At 40.2% G+C, this 26322-nt stretch overlaps 1 protein-coding gene across 6 annotated transcripts in view; it reads left to right on the forward strand.

Annotated features, from left to right (window-relative positions):
* ENOX1 (ecto-NOX disulfide-thiol exchanger 1) overlaps nt 1–26322 on the forward strand; it is a 363120-nt gene that overhangs the window by 99059 nt on the left and 237739 nt on the right. For all 6 annotated transcript variants that reach the window (XM_082757951.1, XM_082757956.1, XM_082757957.1 and 3 more), the window contains one exon: nt 11504–11581. The gene's annotated coding sequence lies outside the window, so the exon portion shown is untranslated. The remainder of the gene's footprint in view (nt 1–11503; nt 11582–26322) is intronic.

Consider the following 26322-nt stretch of genomic DNA (forward strand, 5'->3'; position numbering starts at 1 on the left):
ATATCCTTTGTTCATGAAAGTGAGTGCTACCGAACTGTGCAGTCCAATTTGAGTGCATATGGGCTGTCAGGATAGGGCCTTTAAAGCATAGCTTCTATGATATCAGCCTCAAAATTGCTGGTGAGAATTTAGAAGCTTTTTTCCCCATCTTAGTAAGAAATCCTCTTACAATAAGACCCTGAGAAAAATAGATTTAAAGACTGCATTTTAAAATAATTTTGTTGTTATTGTTGTTTTTGTAGTTCTGTTTTTCTTCCTTGGGGGGATTGCCCTGAAGATGTGTTAGAAATTAGAGCCTTATTTCCAGTGCACAAACAACCATTCTAGCTTCAGTGTTGTCCTTAACCTGACTCCTGTTCACACACTGTCTAGTCAACATGCAAATGTCTGGTGTTTTGTGCCAGAGCTTGCCAGCCCAGCCATCACTGGAAGTTTGTAGGAAACATCATCAAAATATGTCCTCAATGGAGCAGTGTGGGTTTTCTGAGGGACTTTATATCCTCTTCTGTATTTAAAACACTATAAATATATGCTATAGTGCTGTTGACAGATGGAAACTAGTGTTTTTAACAAGTAGATTGTAAAGGTGGCAGATTCCAGGAAAACAAAACAAAACAAAACAAAACAAATTTTCTTCTAATTCTAATTCATGTTGGATATACACCTGTATACTTAAAGAAACAGTAGGAATTTCAAACTTTTATCCAAAGTGACATTTGCAGAAATCTGGGTATTTGTCTTTGCAACGGGAGAGCATGTAGAAACATAGAAGTTTATATATCAGAGAAGTGCTCCACTTGTCCATTTGCTTGTATCTGTGGGGTGCAAAAGACATCATATGCTGCCAGACATGCAGACTGTCACTGTTTTTGGAAATTCCTTATAAGACATTTATTGTCTCACTATTTTTTTTTGCTTTTATTATCTTTAACATACAAGTGTGCTTGCAGACACAACAGTTCAGCAGGACAAATGGCTGCTACTCATTGAAAATATGGCTCTTAAGACTAAGCTACAGGAGGCCCTTTCTCTATACTCTCCAGAGGTGACCTCTGTTTGTACTTACACAGCCTTCACTATAAGGCTTGCCTGTGCTTTCAGCTTTGCCACTATTCCATCATTATTTCCATTGTTAGCTCATGGCACAGAAGCCTTAGGGATGGGCACATTACGAATGCACATGCAAGTCACTTGCAGGCACAAGAAAAATCTGTTTTGTACAAAACATGACCTTAATTTGCGTGACTGTGGTCGCTGGAGTGCAAACATTTTGCAATGCTACTGTATGAGCAGGAACAAGTACTTCAAGGATTACTTCCAATACAGAATTCTTGCTGCTGTTTTGCGTTCAGTGCATGCAGGCTGGCTTTGCAGACACTTTGCACGTGCAAGGCTATAGAGATGTGAAAAAATGCCTTTGAGATTTTCCCTCTAAGATACACACTGATATATGGTGGTTGTGTTTTAGGTGTTTTGGTTGGTTTGTTTTTATTTAATTCAAACTTTTCTTTGCTGAAAGATTTTTGCCACTAGTTGCAGGCTTCAGAGTCAGTGGTAACATTGCAAAAGCACATGCAAACTGTAACTGTGAATGTTTTAGGATCCTAATTATACTTTTGTTTCTTAAAGTCTCTGTCAGGCTGATTTCTGCCTAAAGAGCAGCTTGTTAAACTGGCAGTGAGCAGGCTGGTGATGTGGGTAGGGAAACCGTTCTGAAAAATAATGACCTTTCCTTCCACCAAGGACATCTGCCCGCTTATTACTGTGATGGTGTGAAGTTGCAGAATCCCTCAGGTGTCCTTGCTCAGTCTTGCTGATAGATAACCAGAAAGCCTCATCTCAAGCAGAACCTCGTATGTGAATGTTGGCACAGTGAGTCACGCATGTATCCCCTCCAGGCTTAATTACACAGCACACAACAACTGGGAGTAAAAGTGAAGGCCTAGTAAGATATAGGCTCTGGGAGCCCTCACAAGCACTGCTCATTCCTCCAGCCCATAATCCAAAAAAAAAAAAAAAAAAGTACTTCCTAATCCTGGCTTTGCTCTTCTCTGCTCTAAAATAGTTCAGGACAAGGGTTCTCAACATTGTACTGTTAACCTCCTCCAACCACAAAGACCCACTTTGTGGCCCCATTGAAACATTATTTTGAACAAGCACAAACATGGAAACTGCTTATACCCCTGCTGGAAGCATTTTTCAGCTGTGTGTAGGGTCATAGACCTCGGTTTGAGGAAAGGAAGTTCAGTCCAAAAGACCACTCCCCTCTGCATAGAAGTATTGCACTGATAACATCAGTGCATTAATTTTGCTCGGTCAAGGGCAAGACTTCATCTCAAGTAGAGCTCTATAAGAAACCAGTATAAAAAAATAAAAATAAAAAAAATAAAAATCAGAATAAGCATTTTGCAAGGGAGAGTAACGTTAAATTAAAAAAAAAAAAAAAAAAAAAAAAAGAGTAAGTTTGTACTAACTCATTGACTTTTCAGTCATTAAACTAACTCATTACATTTCAGTGCCTTCTCTCCAGGAAAATGGAAGAAGTGGCGGTTTTTTCTGATCTAGAAGGGAATTGTTGGAAGTCTTGTCTGTATAGTAAATCCATGTTGGCAGAGTTTTATTCGTGACAGCGAGTTACTCATCTGAATAATACCTTAATTAAACAGAGTTCATATTTCATGTGCAGATTTCCCAAATAATTGCGCTGACCAGGAATCTTTTCCAGATCTTGCAGTGCTTGAAGCACTTTTCCTGACATAAGAGCCTCCTTCATTCTCATGCTTGTCCTACAGTAACAAAGTAAGAAGAAATGCAAGTTTAGTTTTCCATTGCTCCTTATGATCAACTCTGGGTACTGACTCAATTTGTGCCTCTGTTCCCACCATAAAAAAACATGATTACGCAAAGTAGCTTTTTGTTAATAGAGCCAGTACTTGCAGTCCTGATAAAAGCATTCTCCTCCAGGCTGTTGTTTTCTCTAGACTTACTGCTGCTACTGTGTCTCAGGCAGGCTTCATGGTCTTAATACTAAAATGGGTTTTTGCTGAGGGAGTTATTCATAAAGGTGGTAGATTCAACGCTAGTTTTCCTCCCACATGCACGTGTGCATCCTTCCTGGTATCTCTTAGAAATTCTTTCCTCCTGTTACCAGAGGTCTCATTTCCAGGTATATGGAGGATGCAATATTGTGTATTTGAGATGTAATTTGGCAGAACAATGAATGATTTTATTTGCAGGATACTGTTGGTCTGGATAGAAGATGAAAATATGTCATCTCTTGACAAACATTGACTGGATCACAGTCTTTTTTTTTTTTTTTTTGATATTGGGTTACAGAAATGGCTTTGAAGTCAATTGATTTATATCACTTCTGTCCCATTTTATGATCTGTTCATGCTGGTGCACTGCAGCATTTAGCCAGGCTACACTGACATTAAAAAAATCTGTGTTTGTGTGATACAGTGCCTTATTACATTATAATGGGCAAATTACTGCTGTTTTTATTCCTGTTAGGATCAGCAGTAATTTAAGCTCAGTTGTAGCTGCTTCATACTAATATTCAAGTGGTTATGTGCTCTGAAATATTATGGTGTTCTCCACCTGTCTTCCCTCATTTCTGTGCAGTCTCTCTCAACTGTCTTACCTGGGTGCCTGCTAGTGTTTTGGGTTCAGATGGCCAGCTCTCATCTTGTTTCAGTGCTAGTCCACTCATAGCAAAAATCTGTATGGTTAGTTCACATTTGAGCATGCATTTCTGGCGCATTTTTTTCCAGCTCTGTGCTCTGCAGCCTCCTGGATGCTTTCAGCTGGGCCTGACTTAGCAAGAAGTGATTATTTGCCTCTACTCAGCAGTTGTAAAATGACATCTGAAGGGCTCCCCAAAAGGCAGGGACATGCTGAAGAGTATCCCAGAAATATCCCAGAGAGTGCCAACAATATACACAGAGGGCTGGAGCAGAGGATCTATGAGAAGGAGCAGAAGGGCTGTTGAAATGAAGAAAAAGTGGTTGGGGGATCTTGCTGCTGTCTACAGTTACCTAATGGGAGGGGGCAGAGAAGTCAAAGCCAAGGTCTTTTCAAAGGTGCACAGTGAGAGTTCAAGAAGCAGCAGACACAGATTTAAACAAATGAAATTTTGATTTTGTATAACTGGGGAAAAAAAATAATCACCATGGGTGTGATCAAACACTGACACAAATTGCCCAGAGTGGCTGTGGCATCTCCATCCTCAAAGATACTCAAAACTTGATTGGAAAAGGACCTGACCAGGTCCTCTTGAGCAGCAGATTGGACTAGGTGTTCTTAGCAGTCCCTTCTAATGTCAGTTATTAACCTTATTAAATTATCTGTAGATTTTATGGGCAGCTTTGGAGGTCTGGATGGGAATCTCTGAGATTCGGTCTTCAGTGAAATAGGATTTGGGAGGATAGCTAAATGACTGAATTAAATTCCCCTCCAGAGTTTCATACACAGTGGCACCAAAAGAGAGAAGAAACAGATGATGGCTTACAAGGCAGCAGAGAACAGAAAACAGAACTGTAGCCCAGGTTCTGTTTTTAGAGGACTTGGACAGGAACTGGGCACCACATGCCACTGCTGGACCTGCAGTTTGTTTAGGATTCAGCTAAAAAATGAAGAATGCAGAGCCCTGGTAGACTCTTGTCCCCTTCCATGGGTGCGGTGAGCTGGATCCTGAACAAGGTGCTCATGGCTAGGCAGGCTTGCCTGATGTGCTTTGCTCTCTGTCTGCCTGCCTTCAGTCTCAGGGAACCCCTAGGCTACTGGAAGCACAGCAGGGAGGCTGCTGAGTATCACCGCATTCACCTGCATTATAGCCTGCTGGCATCATGTGCTGTGGCATGTACCAGCTATTTATTACTTCTTCCCCAAGTTGCATGTTACTGTCTTGGGTGGATGTGAGCCAGATTCCAAATCCTGCCCTTCCTTCTTCCCTCCTGCTTGTTCAAAATCCAGCTGTACCCAGCACGTATAGCAGGGCTGACCTACAGAGACCGTAACAGCCAGCTGCACTCCCTAGCCCCTTTCTTTCCCGTTTCCCTCACTCATTTTTCATCTGAAGCAGTTGTTTCTGGTGCTCAGTATGGGAACCGTGCTCCTCCCGTCCCAGTGTGGAAACTTTCTGCCCTCTGCCATCAGTCATGCAAGGAGTTCATGTGCCAGCTGCACCAGATTAGGAAAAGAATAACTTGTACCATAAGTATGTGCAGTGAGAGCCAGCTACTCCGTAATTCAGTTTTCAAGTCTCTAACACGTTTTGATCAAACAAGTAATTAATTCAGTTCAATGTTTCAAGTTTGTTATGAGCAGCAATCTCAGTAAGGCTCTGTTCAGCAATAAAAATCCCAGGAAGTCCTTATTTTTCAGTATATTTATATATATAGTGCAGCATCTTCTGATTGGTAAAACATTTTCTTTTATTTTTGTTTTCTGGTCAGGTGTCCTCTGTGTCACAGCTGCCTGGGGCAGGGCAAACAAAAGCATTAGGCTGCCTTTGTGAGTATTGACTTCCCTTCTCCATACAGCAAACTTTCCCCAAATTACTGTCTGTGGATATCTTTGCCCCATGGCCCCTTTGCTGCATCTGGTCCCTGGATCCAGGAGTCACTGTGAAATCAGCCTGTCCTGGTTTCAGTTAGCACAGAATTAATTTTCTTCCTAGTAGCTGGTGGAATGCTGTGTTTTGGCTTAGAATGAGAAGAGTGCTGATAACACCCCGATGCTTTAATTGTTGCAGAGCAGTGCTTATACTAAGCCAAGGACATCTCAGCCTTTGCTCTGTCCTGCCAACGGGCAGGCTGGGGGGTGCAGTAAGAGCTGGGAGGGGACAGACCCAGGACAGGTGACCCAAACTAGCCAAAGGGGTATTCCATACCATCTGACGTCATGCTAAACAATATATAGGGGTGGCTAGCCGGGGGGAGGGGGCCGGACTGCTCGGGGTTAGGCTGGGCATCGGTCAGCGGGTGGTGAGCAATTGCATTGTGCATCACTTGTTTGTACATACTATTATTACTTTCGTATTATCACCATTGTATCATCATTATTATTATTATTATTATTATTTTCCTGTCTTATTAAACTGTCTTTATCTCAACTCACGGGCTTCACTTTCCATTTCTCTCCCCCGTCCCAGAGAGGGAGGGGGGAGGGTGAGCGAACGGCTGCGTGGTGTTTAGCTGCCAGCCGGGTTAAACCACGACACAGCCATACAGAGGAACCATGGTCCAGGCACTGTAGGAGCTGTAGAAGAGCTACAAAGTCCCAAACTTTGTGCTCTGAAGGTCAGGAAGAAAACAAGAGCTAAAAAAATAACCCACAACCCTATGACATGTAGAGGTGTCCAAAAGTGGAAGTAGAGTGCAGTGTTTTGATATTTTCTACTGTGAAAAGCTGAACAGTGAACAGCATCTGCATTTTCCTTGCCTTTTGACTAAGATATGTGAAGGGACCCTTCAGTACACCACTGTTTTTTCAGGATTCGGCAAAGCTGAGTGAAGAAGTTTTGACCTTCTGGGAGCCTCTGGAAATTGAGGGAGGCATGAAAATATTTTTGTCTGGGACTCATTTTCCAGGAAAATAAAAATGACATTAAGGGGACATTCCCTTTATTGTCACGATAGACTTGGACTAAGAGTCTGGATGCAAAAGGATTTGCTGTGATGGAGTGTATGCTTGATGTGTGAATTAAAGGTAGGGAGCAAAGAGCTATGCACAAGTGAGCAGCTCTCTTCCATCAGGCTTCGGGGAATAGCGGTCTGTGGAGTCAAGTGTCCCTGTGTGCCCCAAGCCAAGTGTCAGCTCACTGGGGGCCCAGGAATTTCAGGGGTGGAAAGAACAGGCTGCCAAGCTGGCCACGCTTATTGAGGCAATTTTTGCAACACGCCAGGAGTTAAACCTCATGAACTTCTGTCAGACAGTAAACCTTTTGTAGTTGGTGTGGGTTTTATGCATTTGCACCATTAAAAAAAATAATGCATTGTTCTGAAAGCTTTTTAATTTCCCCTCTTTAAGTTCTGTTCCTGCATTATAAAAAGGCATCATCTTCTGGTTTTAAAATGTACTGTAAGCAGTAGGACTTGCATAACAAATGCTACGTTAAGATAATCAACCTCTTCAGACCAGGAGGTCATGGCACTGAAACTGCCTGTTCATGAATGCAAAAGTTCCCCAGCTTCAGAAATCCTTGAAAGTACACAAATCACTCTAAACAAACCCAGGGAGAAATAATCTCCCCTTCCCCACTGCTCCCCTGCAGTGGGAAAGGCCTTTTGCTATCACTGATTTTCCCCCAGAGTGAAATCACATTCACCATTCAATACAAAATTAATAAAGGTATATAGAGCATGTTGAGCAAACACTGACATATCCCCAATGGTGAATTTACATCCCCCCATTCTGTTTAAAATTAATAAAGGAAGACAGAGCACACAAAACCAACACCAGAGAGTATAAAAACCCCACACGTAAAGCCCATCATAGCCTGCCACTTGGAAGGAGTTGCCATACCGCTGGAAGCCACTCCACATGTGAGGCAAAACATGCGTTGAAAATCCTGTTTCCTTTTCTCAGACGGGTTCGGGAGGGCTCCTGATAACGTGCCCTGTGGATTTGTCACTTGGGAGGGGGCATCTCGTGGGTTATTCATTGTGTTCGCAACGTTCCCGCGCCATTAAGTTCCCCTTCCCTTGTTCCTGCAGGTGATGCACAGGATAAAACATACTGCTGTAATCTGAGGCTTGCTCGGCTGCATCCTGCCTTCCTCTTACCTTCTGCCCTTCGGTCTCCCAAAGGCGCACTCCGCTGTCATTTGCCTGTGTTTATGAGACTGTAAAATTTTCCTGTGATCTGAATAGCCAGCAAAAGGCTTCATCAGCCATGGTAATAGACCAGAGACTGCCAGAACAAGAGAATGCAGACACTATTAATGTCCGCCACGCTGGTCCCCTCCAGCGAATTGCCCTATTTTCGTTCAGGAAATAGATGGGAATTTCTGAATGAAAATGAGAATTTCTACCTGGGTGGTTACCCAGCCCTCAGCAGGTAGGTTCCTCCTTATGCACTGGGAGGCCACTCATGGAGAATGAATACCAGGAGGAAGGGGCTGTAGTAGTCACCCAGCAGCAAACGAGGGATAATCCTTTATACTCAAAGCGATCAATAGCCTCTTCTTGACTGGCCACTGTTAGAGCTGTACCCTTGAGAGCTGTGCAGACCTCCTTGGCAAGTACCAGCCATTGATCTGGCTGCAGGCAGCATCCACAACTGAACGGGTGCAGCTGGGAGCTGTCAGTTTTCAAAATGGTTATGGCCACACATTTCTGAAGAGAGGGGAGAGTTGTCTTGTATTGCATGCTGGCTTCAGGTTAAGCTTTTCTTTATCGCTCTGATGTTCTGCAGACACCACCGGTTACCCCCAGGTTCGCAGCGCCAGCTTCTCCCACCAGTTAATGCTTATTTTATGAGCCTAGAAATGATGCTGCACAGAGTGGAGCTGTGCCAAGAAGAGTTGTTCCTGCTTGTCTTCATCCTTGTCTTTTTTTTTTTTTTTTTTTTCTTTTTTTTTTTTTCTGTGCTTGCTGTGGCTGAAAGGGGAGAGCGCTGTAGCTGTGGCAAGGAAAAGCAGCCCAAGCTGCTTTGTAGTGCGATGGCTGGCATGCAGATTTACAACTGCCTGCAAGAATGTGTCAGTGAGAATGTGTATCTCAGGCTCTTCTCATACCAACTCTTCTCGTTGCTGCTAAGAGAAACAGTGCAGCAGTCTGCGCCGCTCTGGCAGAGGTCTGGAAATGGCACTGAGTGCCCCAGAAGCTGGAAAGTGGGATCCATTTTGGGAATGGCTCACATTCCCAAACATCCTGGAGATGTTTCAAATATGATCTACCCATAGCACGAGGTGGTGTCCCCAGATATGTCAAGATGCGTCCCGTTGTCCCCTGTGGGGCAGACCCACAGTGTCCACGGGCTGGCAGCAGCTCAGTGGGCCCTGGGCACATTGCCAGGCTGCTAAGCCATGCATTTCAGAAGCGTATTTCATAAGCAATGCCTTGGAGCTAACTTAAAGGTGAGCTGTTTGTTTGGGTGAGGTGCCTGTGCATTAGGTAGGATGAAGCTGTTGCAACAAAACATCTCCCTTCCAAGAAAATCCCTTCCTGTAGGCTAGTCTTTAGTCATCTTTGTAACCTTTGTCATCCTCCCCTCCCTGGGGAGTCTTCTGTGTGACCTTTGCTATTCTACCAAGGCGTGTCATAAATTATAATTCTTTTAAATGGCACTTAGGCTGTCGTAGTGGCTGCTAGCCTTGAAGATTTGCAGTCTACCCTGTAATTTTGAGAGAAAAAAAAAAATGGCTAAGTGACAGAAGAAATATTGTACTTCACGATAAAACTACTTTTGTGTTTGGTTTTCTGCTCAAGTCATTCATATCGCTGTCACTAACCTCATTCAGGTCAAGGGCTTGAGGCAGAGAACGGGCATAATATTTTTGGTCAGACCGATGCATCTGAATATTACAAACATCTGTAATTTTGAAATTGAAATGAATGTTGTGTTAACTCCTCAGGCAAATAATATTAAGGCATAATAGATTACTGAAGTTTGCATTTCTTTTAGCAATTTGAAGCAAGGCTCTTTTGGCTCGTTATTCCAGACATTAATGAGCCTGCTAACAAAAAGGGAGCTGCTCCTTATGGCTGCAGATTGGATCCCAGATCTTGCAAACTTCATAGGAAATTCTGTGGGCCAAGGAGTTGAACCAATAAAGGAAAAAATAATCAGGCACACATTAAATGTGAAGTGTGGAACAAAACATCTGCAGCACTCAGTGGATGTCTGGGCAACATACTTGCAGTGCTGCTTTGCCAGCTTACATCTGGAGTGGTTCATCAGAACAGAACAGATGCTAGTGTGAAATAGGTCATCATAGCAGCAGGGCATTAGAACAGAGACATTTCTTTCTTTCTTGCAGTAACAGCTATTCCTTTTTATTCACACCAATTACGAAAATGTTAGCCAAGTCTGAAATATGAATGCATGTATTGTGACAAGCCAATGCTCTTAAAAGGCATCAAGGTAAAAACCAACCTAACAAGGAAGCTTCAGAGAAACGTGCCTTTCACAGTATGGACTGACTATCCTTTAACAGGCATAGTTACTGGTCTTTGTTGAGCTTATGATTTGTTTTTCTTGCCTCATTTTTGTGTTTCAGTAGAGATGTTGCTGAATGCCTTCTTGGTGGCAAATGCCCAGAAGCAGAGATGCTAATTCACAGGAGTTTCATCAGTCATTTCAAAGGAGAGGTCACACAGATAAGAAAAATGAACAGTACGCAGTATGTGAAGCAGTGACATTCAATGAGTCCTTGTCACTAGCAGCCATTAGCATGCAAGCCTGCTGTTATGTTTCAGTGCTTTATGTGCTTTTCTTGACCAGGCAGGGAGCCTTCGGAGCACTGTAGCAGTTAATACCATACAAGTTATTGTTTCTTTCTTGAATGCCTTATATTTTTAGTACCATTTAGATGCTTCTCGGTCCCCTTGTGCATCTAAAATTTTAAAGAGAATCAAAGAATGCATAATTTATATCTGTCCCAGAGGTAATGGAGTGACTCAATGATATCTGTGAAGGGGATGATTTTAAATTTCATGTCTTATGCAAGAGGTGGTTTTTGTATGAAAACTGCAAAAATTGGCCTCGGGGATACCCAGATAATTATCCTTATAACAACGGGCGTGGATTCCAGGGGGATTATAGCTGAAAGCTGTTGTGTATTGGACTTACCCTTGTGTATCATAGTTGTCATAATCGAAAACATAGCAACTGATAGATCTTGGGAAACATAACTTGTATTTTGACTTTGAGTAGCACATGCAGGAGGTGTGAAGCGACTGGTTTGCCTTGACTCTGTTGAAGAACTCATGCAAGACATAAGGCATTTGTTTACTGCTGAAATCATTTCCTTCACTTAAAAGCAAAACAATTGTTTACTGATGTTGGGCAGAACCCATCAGTACATGCTTTATCACACAGCACAGTTCCACTAGACTATTTCTGGTTTCATTTACCAAAAGTCTAGAAGTGCCATGGCTAGAAATAAATGTCTGCTTCTTTGATATGCTATATGTTTGAAAATGCACTTTAAGGTCTGTATTACAGACAGTTCAAAGGGAATAAAAATTGGTGCAGTATTCTCTCTTTTTTCTTTTATTTCCAATCTAGTCCCATATATTCATTGCATTTTTATCAGGACTGTTTTCAATAACATGTCTTTAAAAAGAACTTAACATTTTGTATTTTATTTAACTTGGGCTTTGTTATATTTAAATAATTGTTATGATCTTGCTGCTTCCGTAGTTTAAAATGTTTAACATCCTCTAAACCAATTCTACACTGGCTTTTAGCATTGCGTATCCAAGGAGACAGCTGATCTTATTTTCTTTTCCTTTAGAAACTCTCTAGGTTTAACTATTCTTTCTACTTCTTGCAGGATTGGCCATGAGAATCTGTAACATTTCTTTGGAAATACAGTGATGGGGCCGCTGAGAAGTCACCTGCTTTTGTACAGGTCTGTAACCCCTATTGCATTCTGACTATTTCACCATGTGGATTCCTGTGCTGATTTGTTATCTTTTTTTTCATCTCGAATGCATGCAAGTGAAATGAAAATCTAATTTTAATCTGGAGCAAGTGTTACAAAGAATGATTTTAGTTTCTTGAAAAATGTTTAGGATATAACTCTATTCTGTTACCGTTGTATAAATGTAGAGTAACCCATTCATCTTTCCTTTGAAGTGAATTATTACAGCTTATAGAGTTGAACTGCAGAAAGGAATTGGGCCTGTAAGTCATTTTCACCTCACCGCTATGTCTTTCTATGTGTGTTGAAGCTGCAGTACCCTAAAAGGCCCTGCAATCGATGGCTCCCACCCAGGTTGCTAATATGAGAGTAGTTGTCCCACAGCTATTGCTGTAGATATTTCTGGAGGCACAGTCAGCAAAGGGTTAGCAGAATTGCTGGAGCTTTTATATCAGGAGGAGAGGGTCAGGGAAAGTTTAAGAAAATACATATTTAAGAAAAAAAAAAAAAAGTTGATATTTAAGAAGCTGTAAAAAAAGCATAGTAATAATAGCTTGACTCCTGTAGTGTCAACATGACAAGGGATGCTGAAGAGGCTCCAGCTAATGTCCTTGTCAGCCAGAATGATAGTGTTATAAGCATAGTGGGCCACGATCACAATGATTTAGAGGGTAGAAAGCACTCCCCTGCATTTCAATATGTTTTTCTATGCAGGTATGTAACAGAGAAAAATTTGATTTCTTACTGCTTTCAAAGGTAGTACGGAACAGCATTTTTATAGAAATTTGGTCAGAGAAACCAATGGGAAAAAAACTTCCATCTAGGTAGAAAAGTTGCTATCAGAGCACTCTAATGGCTTATGAGAGTTGTACCTGGCTCTAAATAATCTTCAAAAACGGTCGTGCTTGAGTATGCTCTATTTCGTTCACTTCGTTTACCTAACAGCATTGTGGGTATAATTGCTTTTCTTGTTGCCTCTGCTCAGTCACTTAGCGTTCCATTAGTGTGTATGAATTCTGTAGGGGAAGTGGCTTGTAAACCTTAAACAAAAACAAACTCAGGTGGATTTAGGGTAAGACAGGTATCCAAAACTACCCTTAATTCATTATCAGAAATTATTATCAGTTGGTAATACACTTTAATGCAACTCCAGCTCCAAAATGCTTTACAAACTATTTGAACCTAGATGTAAGCCTCACACATGGCTACAGCTTCTGTAATGAGCAAAAGCCCTAGATCAGGCTAGTTGAGATGCTGCAGATACAGATCAGATCGTGATGCCTCAGGCCTCTGTTGAGTGAAAGCTCTGTGCTCAAAAATAAGTAGCTTTTCAGAGTAATTGCACAGCCGTTGAATGATCTGTGTCCTTCTAAAGCTTTATGAATGCACTGTTTCTTTCTTTAATGATGTTGTCCCTTAGGGCAAAATTTGTGTTTTTCTTTGGGGACGGAGGGAGAAAAAAAGTACAAGCACTGAAAGGCGCTTAGCATAAAGGGAGAAAACTTGTTGCTCATGTTGGCATTTGAGTAGTAAATCCTTTACTAGCAGCAACAGCTTTATAAAATCTTCCTTTCCAGGCTTGTCTATGAGTGCTGTTTGAATCACGGCTCACCAAAAACTTCCAAGAGCTCCTGCTAAGTTTGCCAAAGTAAAGTGTGTTTGGACCTGATGAATTTGATACAAATGCAGTCAACAGCTGCTCTGCAAAGATGGTTTAGGCAAGTTTGTCTAAAACACATTTTAGAAGTTTCCTTAGTCACAAGTCTGATTCCTGAAAAATAATGGCTTTGAGATATACATACAAATTGCCATTGTGTCATTTAGAAAGAGGAAAAATAAGTTATTAATTTGATATATGTACATATTAGATTATATATGTACTACATGGCATGAAACATGGTATACTACCATGCTATACCTTTATTATAATTCAGAAGCAATGGAAAACCAATTAAATTGAAAGGCAAGACATTGCTACTGAAAAGGAGATACAAGGTATAATTTCTCCCTGGAAACTATTGCCCCAAGATATTATCAAAAGGTGTTGCATTTAACCTGTGCAATAAATAGATATTTACATCAGTAAGATTTCCATTGCAAATACATTTTTCATATTGCACAGTCAGAGAGCAATTACACGGCAGTTGCCTGGCTGAAGGGTGAGCTCACCTGTCCTCCCCCTGGGGTCTGAGTGAAGCTGCTTCTGCAGCTGTGTAGCTATCTATTGTACCACTTCTCTGTAGCATCTGGTCTTGCCATTGAAGGAAAACAGGATACTGGTCTAGCCAAATAATTCCTTTAATCCTGGTCAGCTTTTTCCCCTTACCCATGTCATCCACTGCAAATTTTATGTTTTTTTTTTTTTTTCCTCATAATTTTCTTCTCTTCTTGTACAGTTCTTGTTTTCTTAAACTTTCTTTTATTTCCTGCCTATGATCCCTCATACATTCTCCAGATAAGCCTCCTTTTCCCCTACATCGTTGTTACTTATCCTTGCTTTGTTGGAATTTCATTCATTTATTGCTGGAGTTTCTTAGATTTACTCGCTGGGGTCCCTAAATGATACATTTCACCCAAGGCCTCTCAGGGTCTCCTCAAATCTTTGCCCCGACACCCCAGTGATGAAAAACATGTCTTGGTTTTAGGGGAAAGAGAGAAAAACAAAGATAATGAAAACAGTTCAGAGCATGGAAAGGAAATGGGCTGCCATGTGGGATGGAAAATCCCCATCTCCTGGGCTGTGCTCCTCGGCTCTGTCCTCGTGTCACAGCCCCCTGGAGCTGTGGTCAGCTGGGGCTGACTCTCAATGGGGTATGTGTGCATCGAGTGCCACACTGTTGTTTTGCTGCTTCTTCAGGTTATTTTCACAACTATGAGAATAGCAAGCTGGCAAATGTCATGGTGGGGGCGGGGAGAAAGGAGGGGAAGAGCCTAGGGAGAGCACTTTTCCATGCGAGCATGTAAGCATGGCAACCATACCTTTGATCTCCCTACCAGCGCTGCACGTGCACCTGGAGAGCCCTGCTGCCACTGTATGAGATATTCATGCCTGCCTTAAAGCCATGCTGCCAGGGAGGCCAAGCCCTCGATGCCACCAGGCTTTGCTCAAGGGTCATCTCTTCCACCCAAGGCTGCAAGGACAATGGTGTGGAGGTCTGTAGGGAGGGAGCAGGAGAGGCTGATGCACAAGCCAGAACCATGGAGGGAAGCAGGCATGTGTTATCTCTGTGCACCTTATTTTGGTGAATTGCCTGGCTATGAAAAGGGAGAAAGAAAAGGGGATGTTGCTACCTGTAAATATGCCATATGTGCATTTGATGCGTGCATTTGAATTATTGAACAGGTGGAAGCCAAGTAGCCTGTTAGCTGGAGAAAATCTATAAGCTAGATGCTCAGAGAAAATGTGGCAGAATAAAATGAAGAGGATGGGGAAAGTAAATCTCTCAAAGCTGTCATGAAGGGACAGTTGAATTTTATTAGAACAGAAATTAAAACAAGACTGTGAGTTTATAAAGATTAATGTGTTCAAATCTTGGGGTGTATGTACAAGCTGATTTAAATGCAATTATATACTTTGCTTTTTGAATGATGATTCAGAGCGTCTGTGACTATCCAACTTTGTTCTTTTTTGTTGCCTATAGCAAGATAAGGAGCAAGTGGCGGTTAGAAAAAAATAAAATGACAATTTGTTCACCTGAGTAAGTGCTGTGGCCAGAGCAGGCTTTCTGCATTTCATATGGATTCCTGGAAAACAAACCAACCAACCTAGAGAACAAATAGATCTTCCACTTTTTTTTTTTATTATTTTTATTTATTTATTTATTTTATTTATGTTTCAAGTTGCTTCCAATGAGTTTTTAGGAATGGTGGCAAGTGCTTCCTCTGTTAGAGGAACAGCCCAGAAGCATCCTGAAATACCTCCCTGTTGTTTAATCACAGCTGCATCCCAGAAGGACAGTAAATGGTGGAGAGATTCCTACAAACTACCCTAAGGAGTAAGTCTCATTACATGTCACACCCCCATGCCCATCATCTTGTTTCCAAGTGGCGATTAGGTAATAATCGTTGCTGATCTTAACTCCTGTAGCATGATGTAAAAAGAAGGGTGATCTTTTATGCTAGCAGTCAAGGATGTCCTATGGACATTGAAAATCATTTGGCTCATTTGCCTGGCTTGCCAGCAAGATGTCTAGATAAACTGAGAGATGTTTGCCTAATCTACATGTATTCTTTAAAAATATAAAAATCTTCCCATCAAGAAAATTTCAGTGCCACCCTATGCAGTCTCCTCCAGAACTACACTACACTTAGAGGGCATTCCTAAAATCCAAATTATGATTTCTTTACTCCACTGTAACCCATTTGGTGTTCTATTTCTTGTGAAGAGAGGGAAAAGTTGAACACTTTCTTTATAGTAAGTAGTCTGCTGAGTACTGAGAGAATGCCTGTATATTGGAGTTAATTTTTCTGTTTGTTTTTCAGCATAAGCAATTGCAGAACCTATAGGTCCCAATTCAAAAACTTTTTAAGGATTTATTTCTTCCTCCTGTGTGCCTGCAACCCTCTGGGTACTGCAACTTCTTGACTCAGGCGCCAATGTTAAGATGAATATTGTCAGTATGACTGCTAAATGGATACAGATTATGTAAAATAAGCTCAACATTTAGAAGCTTGATAACTAATGATGGAGATGTACCCTGACTTAAAATGACTCCAATCCGTATCTTACCTCAGTTTTGTCTAGGTGGAATCCCTGCCAATGTCTTCTCTCTTTTCTCAGTATGATACTAGGTAATGAATGACATTGTTTGAGAGACAATAAGCGTGGAACTGATAGCTCTCAGCATATGGATAACTACACAACTTGCACCTTTTCATTGCCCACATTTTGGCTGCACAGAGATATTTGAACAATAGATGAGGCAAAATGGTGGCCATAGCACATTTCAGAAACAGTAATTGTCCATTCAGGTCCCTTTAAAAGACAGAAGGCAAAGAACTGCTAAGTTTTCTATCACTAGTGTCCTCAGAAGAATCAATCACACGTCATGAATAATAATAATAGAAGAGGGAGGACAGCTGCTCAGCCAAACACCATCAGTATTGACACCTTCCAGGAGAAGTAATCACTAATCCCCTTGACCAAGCAGGTGTCACAGCAAGATAAAAGTCATAAGCTCCAACTTCAGTGAGAGTCTGTTACCTTAGATGGAAAGATATGAATTGGTTTCACTTCTGAAAGGAAGTTAAAACATCTTCTCCAGTTGAGAGAAGGAAAAATCCACTGTCACTGCTACAGTCCAAGTCTCCAGAAACAGCAGTGTGACCTGCAGAGCTTTTTATATATATATATATATGTATATGTATATATATGTATATATATATAAAAGTGTTAAGGTGGCCAAATGAACAGTTAAAATTGTTAAGGTGGCCAGCTGAAATGAACAGTTACATTTTTTTTTTAATTTTATTATTTTTTTTTTTCCCACCCCAGCCCAACACAATGCTAGCATTTTTATGTCCTTTCCCTCTTGCTTTTTAGCTAAAATATGTGGAAAGGCTACCTGTTCAAACAGTAAACATTACAAGTATTTTTTTGTATTTGTGCACATGAGGGAGAATGTTGGTGAGCTTGATCTTGCAATTAATATATTTGCAATGCTATTGTCATTAGAAGCTGCCTGTGATGATTATTCATCTCCTTCTTTCCAGCCTCATAAAAACTCTGACATCATGTTAATTCAGGAAAAATTTCTGTTTATCTTCAGAACTCAAAATCCAGCAAAGTTCAATCAATATCATAAATAACAGTAAGGCAAAGCCTTGAATTTGATAAGAAAGTTTCAGCTTTCTTTTTAGGCTAATGCATATCATACACAACACTTCGGGTCTGAAAGTCCTAAGATATAATGCTCCAGATGGACTCAGATTTCTAGAGTCAACCATTGCATCAAAGAAGAGGGAATGCAGAGAAATGGATTATTAGATGCCACAAGTGAAAAACAAGAAGCAAAACTTAAAGCAATCCACATCAGCATTAATATGAGTTGGTTGACTCTATAGAAGAAATGATCCAATAATGGCTGTAGGCAACCGCTCAGGAAATAATGTGTTCCTACTTAATGTCATCGATCCCACATTTCAGAAACAAAAAGACCACTGAATATTGTGTTCAAGAGGCTTTATAAGAATCAGAGGAAAGCAATACCAGGCAGTTTGCTCAAACAGCAAAAATGAAAGTAAAAAGATGAAAGAAAATCTTGGGTCAAAGCACTCTTTAACTTTGAGCTTTCAGAACATTATTAAAAATTAACCAAGAAAAGGGTAAAGCATTCTATTTCCCCATATATCTTAAAACTTAAAAAAATAAAAAATAAAAAAAAAATCTCCAGCTAACTAGACACAGTTTTTCCTCAAACTGTAGAAAATTAGCAAATAGCTTGAGGATGCTACAACTACATCAGCTGTACCGATGCTCTTCCCAGCAGAGCTATGGATTCTTTTGAGCTATGGCTATGGGCTGTTTCTCAGGGCCTCCACTGATGGCCAGCATTGTACCTCTACTCTGGACATGTCATTCCAAGGCCTAATTTTTCTTACAATTAGGAAACTTTTTTTATTATTTCTTGACCTGTAAGTTGCTTCTGTCCTATCTACAATGAACAAGAAATGTTTATTCCCATTATTATCTTTTCTTTGTAGCCACCTTGACTATTTTCAGTCTTTTGTTATGTTTCCTACAGGTCTTGTCTTCTTTATATTAAACAACATTTTGCTCCTTCAATTTTTGTCATGTTTTGTGGAGTAACTCAGTGTCAATTGGTCATGTTCTACTTAAAATGTGGCTTCCAACCCGGGACCTAAGGTTGTGATTGAAGTCTTTTTAAAAGTGAAGCAGAATTCCCCCATGTGTCTTGTAGATAACACTCTTCTCTGTATTTCTAATGTGACATTCATAAATACATGACAGTGACTCTGGTTAAGCCAGAGATCTGCTGGATAACCTCAGATCCTTCTTAGCAAGACTAAACCTGTTTGGTTATTTCCCATTTGGTGTTTGCTGAGTTGACTGTTTCCTCCCCTCTCAGAGATAGTTGTCAACAGTTCTAGATTTCTTCAGCCAGTTATATACATATTCTCATGTGAAATTCTTAAGGCCCAGGCAATCTGAAAAGTGTTAATGTATTTCGGTGCTCTCTAATCTTCTTTTCCCTACTATAACCTGAATTTCTACTCTTTTGTCTCCAGTGTTAACTGTGCTGTCTTTCTGATCATAGCTGATTTTTCAAATAGCTCTTCCTCCCACTGATAAGCAAACCAACTCTTTATTCTTGCTATTGCTAATAGTGGTATTCTTACTATAGAACTTAATATTTTTCTTATGAAGGTTTTCCAATTTTACCTCTGTCTACCAAAAGTACACTGCAATGTTACACAGACTAGAGAAAGGACTTCGAAAGACAGCATACGATTTTCATAGCATGGGATTCCACAGAGGCACTAGATTTACAAGAGCAATTGAAGACAGTTATGGCAGTACTTGTCAGATAACACAGATGTCACTATTCTTACATTCTTAGTGGAAAATTGAGTTGATCTAATTAATAACTAGGAACTAGCACCAACGAGAATAAAGAAAAAAAATTCAGAGGGACCAGAGATCTTGAAAGGAAAGGTTATATGTTAAATCCAGGAGAGGGCTGAATCTGAAACATGGCAACTTGTTCATAAAATTGACAAGTCATGTGGTTTTCTCAAAGGAAACTTAATTTCTTCAAAATGTACTTCTTTTAATGTTTGAAGGCCACCAATTCACTTATGTAGTTAATCGCATTTTTCTCAGTTTCTTTCACTCCACTGAAAACATCCAAAGTGCCCTTATATTTCATTCTTCCCTCTTCATGCAGCCTTTAGGGCTGCTAAAGAAAAAAGGGGAGAAGAGAAAGAAGATGATTACAGAGTACCAGGTTAAAGACAAAGCATCTTGAGCCATGAAGTCTGGAATCACTGTCAAACATATATAAGTATATATATTTCCTGTTCAGCACTCTCAGAAATCCTGGCCAAAGTTCTGCAGACCAGTTGCTGTCAGGTTCTCCTGTCAGTCACATCTGAGTGAAATCAATCACATGCATTATCTAAGCCCAATGAACTCTACATTCACAGTTGTCTGAGCATTCTGAACCTCTGATCTTTCTATAACCCCACTAGGAGCATATCCCTTCAGTGCTAGAGACCTTTGCCTCCAGATTTTCTAATGGTCAGTCTTCTAATCCTTCCTTCCTCTGTTAATGCATCTTTGATATTGCCACCTCTGTTTTTCAATGTAGTTTCTTTCTGTAGGTTCAAATGCATTTATATTTCAGTTGGAAAGTGCCTTTTGAGAGCCATACAGCCAACAGAAAGCTTGCAGTGCCATCAGGCAGGCCTTTGGAAAAAGTCAGTGTTTGATTGCCCAATGCAACATGCTATTTTAAGGTCTTTAAGTTATAACAGAAAAAACTTAAGTTATAACTTTAAGTTATAACAGAAAAACATGCGAGTGTGTTTTTTGGCAGTATTTTGTTTGCTTCTATGAAGATATTTCACTGTATGTGCTGACCATTCACTGGACTGCTGACAGTCTAAGTACTGAATGAGTAGTAATGATCTTCAGACTATGGAGTCTAAACAAAAAATTTTGATCTGCAATCTCAGGCCTTCCATGCATATGCTCAGGCTACAAAGTTTTTGCTTGGCACTCCCAGTAGGGAGCTGTAACTCAGCAGTCTATGGCGTGGGTCCAGAGTCCATTCCTTTCTCCTCTAGTCCTCCTTCTGTATTTCTTTCTGCAAAATTTCCCTCAAAGTCTGAAATTACTAGCTTATACTCAGTTCACTAGGACTCAAGCTGTCAATGAGAGTCCATAGACCTTCAGATAAGGGTTATGTCTACACAGCTCTCTACTGGTGGATAGGAGTTATCTTGGCCCAATTTCCAAGCCAACCAGAAGCTGTGTACCACAGCTAGAATGATGCTGAATACAAACCGATAGATTGCCATGATTCGCAGTGTTTATTAGCTCTGACTCAGTGCAGTTAACTTGGCCTCAGCACCGATAGAAAATATATGTGGCTTCCAGTTGTCTCCAACCTTAAGCAAAAAAATCCTGCATTTGCTCAGGAAAAGCACAGTCATGCACAACAGACCCCTAGAAACAAACAGCTCTGTAAGCAGTGGAGAAGACTCTTTTAATGGATTAATGCCCCATGTCCCTTAAAACTCTCACCTCACTTTCCTAGCTCCTTCTTATATCCCATGTGTTTTCACAGGTTGAAAGTGGGTTCAAATTTTTAAACATCCCCTGCTACTGCCCCAGCTCTGCCACCAGAGATTTAACAGAGAGACAGAAACAGATTCAGTTGAAAATAACTACTAAGAATGAAAATCATACCTGCTTTTTCTCTTAGACTGCATTTTGATACTCCTTTGAGTATCAAAATTTTGACACTCCTTCGAATATCAAAATCCTATACATATCTGATCTCAGAGCATATTGCCTTCAAGCTCTCATTTTCACACTCACCACCAGAGATTACCCTTCCTTCAGCTGTGCTTAGTAGTCTAACAGATTCCTTCTAAATTGGATCCAAGCCTTTTTTTTTTTTTTTTCAATTTAATTTTATTTATTTATTAAATTACCCCATTTTGGAGCATGGCCAGGCACATGCTTGAACAGAGGCTGCTGAGCGGAAGTGGTGGAAGGGGGAATATGTCAGAAACAAGTCCCTGGTCTGCCCAGCAACATCAAAGGCCTTGTATCCCTCAATGCAGTGCTGTTAGCGAGGCAAATTCCTGCTCCCTACTCCCCTTATTTCTACACGTTTTATCTCATTTTCTAGCTTACAGACCCTGTCCCAAGAGAGAAACTGTACTGTCAGCACAAAGCCGAAAAAAAGAAAGTAAATGTGTAAACTGTGAGAAACAATTTTACTTAAAAATCAAGACTTTTGCACGTTCCTAATGTCACTCTCTATTTGTGGCAGCATGGTTTTCATGGTTGTGTGATCTCCCAAGCACTTTGGTGTTCAGATTCCTTAGTCAGTAAGGGAAATGGCCAAATACTGCCATTCAGCTCTTTCAAGTGTGGGGAAAAGAACAAAACCATTTGATCCCAGTAAGGTCTAAATGTGCTTTGATCTGTAGCTAAGTCAATGACTTAAGTATCGATAGCACAAGAAAATCTTCAAGGGCATTTGGATATGTCTGTAGGAAATGACCAATACAACAAGGAGCACAAGTCCCATTACCTTCATGTTTATTTTGTTTTTCTTGGTGGAGGGAGGTGACAAATGTGTCTACAGCTTTTTGTACCTGGGTTTGTTATTAGCTTCCTAATCAAGGAAATCTGAGTAATTTGGCTATACTGCCATACTCTAGGTCTTCCCTGCTCCCCCTTCCAACTGAGACACAGTATAGATAAAGCAATGTTTGGAATGACTGATCTTCAAAGCATGGTTTTGTGAGGAAGCGAAGAGCAGTCACTGCTTTAAGAGAATCTGTCACCTTGTCCTCTAGAAGAAAGGCAACAACAATCTTTTCCAATAATGGGCCTGTTATCTCTCTCCTGGAGTTTATCAGGCAAGAAACATATTGATCCAATTTGCAGGTTGCAGCCTGTAGTTCTCTAAACATGTCGAAAACCTTAGCACATGATGCCCAGAACTTCTGCATTTAGTTTGCAAGCATGTGCCTCCCCCTCCCATCTCCCTTGTGGGCTGCTGTTCTCTTTATGATCCAAGCAACCTGAAGTGGATGAAAAATTCCTCTGTTTCAAGTAATTCATTTTAACTCTCTTCGCTGGGAAATTCTTTTATGATGTTTTTCCTCCTTCATGTCTCACCAGCTGTGAATTCTGAGCAAAAATACACTGCGTGGAAGTATTTATATCCTAGCAAAATTGGATTAATTGGAGTAAAAAAAATATCCGGAACCTCTTTAATATGTATTATTTATTGATTGTTGTCATTTTTTAAAATTCCTTTTGGAGCCAGTATTTTTGTTTGCATACAAGTGGCCCTTCCCTTTTAATCCCTGGGTCTGCTTTTTAAGATGTCTATGGTTTTAAACTGACACTTTATCCTTCTCAGAAGGCCCTATTGTAATGATTCACTATGCTTTACTGTCATAGTGAAACAAAAATGAATGTGAAATCATTTGTTTTTGATCGATTGAGTGTAAGAAAGATAAATCTTCCTTGTTTGTTAGAAACCATTTAAAGAGGCTACTATGGCAACCAAAATTAATGACAAACAAGGAGGTTGTTAATTAATCGTTCAGGCTGACTAGAATAAGAAAATCCTGAGTCTTTGCTGAATCTATTTACTAGCATCCCAATAGCTCTTGGTTATTTGTTTGAAGAGTCAGTGCATCTTTTTACCACACTGAAATAAAAGATGTTTATGATAATAGAACTGAAAGGGCGCACTTCCTCTATTAGCCTTCCCCCTGTGATCACGCTGAACATGATCACTAAAGTTTGGGTCATGCTCACAATGATCCCATCTGCTGCTTATAATTTGACTAATAAAGTCGATAATGCCTTTAGGCCATTAAACACATAAACAAATAGGAGTAGTCCCTGTCCCAACTGGTTTACAGTCTACAAAGCTGATATATGCCAAGCAAAAGTAATACTTTGGGATTCAGGCAAAAAAGGGTATTTTCAATTGCTTTTTAAACTAGATCGGGGATAGTAGCAGAGATATGTTGATATGTGCTAGTGGGTATCAGATGAGGGGAAGAATGCATAATCTCTACAGGAAAATAGGAAGAACCCTTGGGAGGCCTACAGGCAGTTAAGTATATAAACTACAGGTTTCTTTACTGCTGAAGTTGGCATGTTATGCTCTGTAAAGCAGGATTGATGTGTTTTCTACAACAGAAGGACCAGCCAACAAACTGATTCAAGGCGTAACTTATGGAGAGGCTGATCTGCTTTACTTTTTGGAATAAATTACAGTTTGAGAAAATAAATACATCCATATAGAGAGTTCAGAGCATGAAACATTTGGACATTGTTCATTTCTGTGTATGCATTTAATTCAAAGATCCAGACATATGGTGGAAACGCATATGGCCAGCACCTCTTAAGGTCAATTGCCATATGGCCAAAATTCTGCCTTAGCAGGGAATTTTGACAGGCGAGTAGCATCTCTGCTGTCTGAGAGTGGGGAGAAGAGCTATCACATAGCAACAGGATGCTCCTTCTTCCCTCCTTTGCAGGCATTGTTTACTTTGTCGAGGTGTCAGCTTTCCAGCCAGATGACAGTTGACCTTCTAAAGTGTCAGCTGTATGAAATTAGGAGTGTATGAAATATGAACTGAAGAACCACAGAGTACCACTTTGACATCCAGAAAGAAATTTTTGCCTCTGAATAAATTAGGAACAAGCTTCCAAGGCTGTGACAGAGATCACGAGTAGTGACTAAATAACCAAGAAGCATGTGCTTTTCTATAATAACTCTACAGTAAAGAGCTAAATCCATAGTAGTCACACAAAAGAATAAACCAGAATACTGGTTGCAACAGTAGATTACATTTTGCCCCTAGTGTGAACTCATCAAGTTATTACTCTAGTGACTCTGTCCCTCATAGGTTTCATCATTTCTCTATTAGATTGAGAGGTAACACAATAAATCAAAGATGCTGTGAGTAGGTATTTCTGAAAATGGTAGCGGAACGCTACTATGCTCCATAGCAACAAGTAGGTTGGCTACACCAGATGAAATCATTTTCCATCCCTTATCTTCTTCTCACAGCCATAGATGTACCCTGGGAGGGTTACCTACTGTGTAGGACATGTACATGGTCATGGTTCCTCTTTACTTGGACAGAACTCCAATTAGATCCACTTAGAGTTTCTTTCTCTGTCTTGTGGCCAAGAGAGCCTTATAGCTATGTGTGATTACAGATGTATTGAGTAAGCAGTGATATGCAGTGTCTGCTGAGAATATGTTTCCCTGCTTCAAAACAGCCTGTAGAATATTTCCATTCCCTCACTCTTATTTTTTACAAATATTAGCTTATTCTTATAACCCTACAGCTAGCTAAAGAGAAGAGGAGGAAGAAACCTCATTGCAAATAACAGCAATTAGATTCTTTTCAGTATGATAGTAAAGGTACCAAAGGCCATCCTATATTCCAGGTGCTCCTCTGGTTCAACCACCTGTGATATCTACACCAAATGTGGTGTCATCAGTCAGTTACAGTGTGGTGGGCTCATGCATATTTACAATTTGCAAATTATGCCTGTGTAGCTCAGTGTAGCTGTTTCTTTGTCTTTCTCCTTTTCTTCCTTCACTAATGATTCAAAACGCTTACATGCCTAGCATCACAGGGCTGTATTCTATGCTTGCCATTTGCCTTTGTACACCAATTAGGTCTTTGTAATTTAAATGATGTTTTATTTGCTGATTTGGAAGCATCCTCGTTGGTAGAATGAGGTTTTCTTCATCCTGCAACTGTTCTTTGATATAATGATTTATTAAGGTACTAGGAGAAATATTGATCCTGCTAATAGCTTCTGCCTTGCCACATAATGCCTTACATTTTACTTACTGAAAGGGCCATATTCCTTTTCTCATCATCTGATTGACCATAAATGTTTTGGCCTTTCCCCAGCAATTATCACACTTACCAAAACAGTGGGTAAAAGTCAAGTATTTATAGACTAATTAGAGAAGTCAACATGTCCAAATCACATGCTTTACATAATACAAAGAGCCATTGGACAGCACTTGGAAATTAGGGAGTGGTTCTATACTGGTCAAAAACAAATTAGCAAATTTGGTGGAGTTATGTATGTATTATTGATTAGGACTGTCTTTTGGGGAATTAGTATGTAGAGTTATATGCTGTACCTGTGATTTATTAGTGGCATTTATGTTTACATTTTATTGGTAATTTCCACTGTGTTCTTTGTCTATCCTAACCCCTTCTTTCTTGGGAAAGCTTTCTGATGTTAATGCCTATAAGGTGATGGTGAAAACATCAGTTTTGTAACTCATCTGGAGCTGGTTCCTTTTGTAGTTTTTATTATCCACCTTAAAAAGTGCATTATTCCTATGGTAGCCACAAAAGCTGAAAGGGAATAAAGGACAGCTGCATGAAAAATACAGGACAAGACTTTTAAGGAACACAGTTTAGTTCACCAAAATGCAGCCAAAAGTGAGTGGGGATCCCTGACCAACTGCAGACCAGATCACCTGTATCTCCTAAGGGCTACTTAACGTTGTGGATGCAGCACTAAAGAAAACAGTGTCCCTTACTTCATCCTGTCTTTATTTCCCTTCTTCTAATTCAGTACAGTTTCTCACAATGGGGTATGGCAAACCTAAATCATTTATTTAATGTTAATTTAAAGGAAATTCTCCTTAAGACTGGGGACCTCCATGCCTCAAAGTGTTGCTTTGTCAGTACTTTAACTATTTAGATTCAAATAAGGTTGAGGTTTCCACACATTCCTGCTTTATATTTTTCCACACAGTTCCTGCTTTATAACAGTTAATAAAAACAACTTAGTAGAGTAATATTAAGCTTTATGCTTTATGGTTTCAGCAAATTTGCTTAAATTTAAAAATACAAATTATTTAGGGGTCAGGAAGTCTGCATGAAGATTATCAATAATCATGGATTTTTTATTTATTTTTTTTTTTTTGGTGGGGGGGGGGAGGGCAGAGGAATTCCTC

This window comes from Aythya marila, assembly GCF_965140915.1.
Source record: "Aythya marila genome assembly, chromosome: 1".
Taxonomy (NCBI): domain Eukaryota; kingdom Metazoa; phylum Chordata; class Aves; order Anseriformes; family Anatidae; genus Aythya; species Aythya marila.